Source organism: Nicotiana attenuata, unplaced genomic scaffold, assembly GCF_001879085.1.
Source record: "Nicotiana attenuata strain UT unplaced genomic scaffold, NIATTr2, whole genome shotgun sequence".
Lineage (NCBI taxonomy): Eukaryota > Viridiplantae > Streptophyta > Magnoliopsida > Solanales > Solanaceae > Nicotiana > Nicotiana attenuata.
Genome location: NW_017676252.1, coordinates 1 through 1,546, shown reverse-complemented (window position 1 = coordinate 1,546; position 1,546 = coordinate 1).

Sequence of the window (1,546 nt, the reverse complement as noted above, 5' to 3'; positions counted from 1 at the left end):
CATCTGCCCCAGTTTATTATTTTTTTGGGGAACTTGGGATTTTGTTTTGGTGTGACTGAACCCCAGAGAGAGGCTGCCTACGTACCCTTTCGGGATCAAGTCAAACGTAGTTCAGGCAACTTTTGTTTTTGGTTGTTTTTTTTGTTTTTGTTTTTGTTTTTTTTTTCTTTTTCCTTTCATCATATTTTCTCTTTTTTTTTACATATATATTTTCTTTTTTTTACCTTTTTCTTTTCTTTTCTTTTCTCTCTCTTTTTTCGTACTTCCGGGTTCCAAAGAGGGTAGCCAAAGGAGAGTAACCGGCTCAAAATGGGTTTACGAAGGGTTGATAGTGTTTGGATAGCGAGAAGAAAAGCCTTCGTCATCTCAATTGCACAAAAGCCATCGCCGAATGAGGATTAGACGTAGTACCTTTTACCGCATCTGCGTTGACTGCTGTCTCAGGATCATTCCCTTCGATGTCTCCCAGATAAAGTGTTCCTCTTGGCAAAATTTTCCGGATGATGTATGGACCCTTCCAATTAGGGGCAAACTTCCCTTTTGCTTCCTGATGATGAGGGAGAATGCGTCTGAGTACCAGCTGTCCCACTTCAAAATTCCTGGGACGCACTTTCTTATTATAGGCACGGGCCATTCTTTGTTGGTACAGCTGTCCGTGACAAACCGCGGCCATCCGTTTTTCATCAATTAACGACAATTGCTCTAGTCGGGTTTTAACCCATTCACTGTCCTCAATCTCCGCCTCAACGATTATCCGGAGTGAAGGAATTTCCACTTCTGCAGGTATGACTGCTTCGGTACCATAAACTAACAAGTACGGTGTTGCTCCAATTGATGTACGTACTGTGGTGCGATACCCAAGTAATGCGAAGGGTAACTTTTCATGCCATTGCCGGGAGCTTTGAATCATCTTTCTCAAAATCTTCTTGATGTTCTTATTTGCTGCCTCGACAGCACCATTGGCTTTTGGCCGATAGGGAGTTGAGTTTCTATGCGTTATCTTGAATTGTTCACATACCTCCTCCATCAGGCGACTGTTCAAGTTAACTGCATTGTCGGTAATAATAATTGCAGGAATGCCAAAGCGGCAAATGAGGTTGGAGTGCACAAAGTCTACCACGACTTTCTTGGTGACTGACTTGAGGGTGATGGCTTCAACCCATTTTGTGAAATAGTCGATTGCTACCAGTATGAACCTATGCCCATTCGAAGCTTTCGGCTCGATCGGCCCAATGACATCCATGCCCCAAGCGACAAACGGCCAAGGTGCTGACATCGGATGGAGTTCTGTCGGAGGTGCATGAATCAAGTCGCCGTGCACCTGGCATTGATGACATTTCCGAACAAAACTGAAAAAGTCCTTCTCCATGGTTATCCAGTAATACCCGGCTCGCAAAATTTTCTTTGCCAACACATAACCATTCATATGAGGTCCACACACTCCTGCGTGCACTTCATGCATAATTCTTCCAGCTTCTTCGGCGTCAACACATCTTAGCAAGTTGAGGTTCCCGGGGTTCTTTTACTACGAAAAAACTCTCTAACC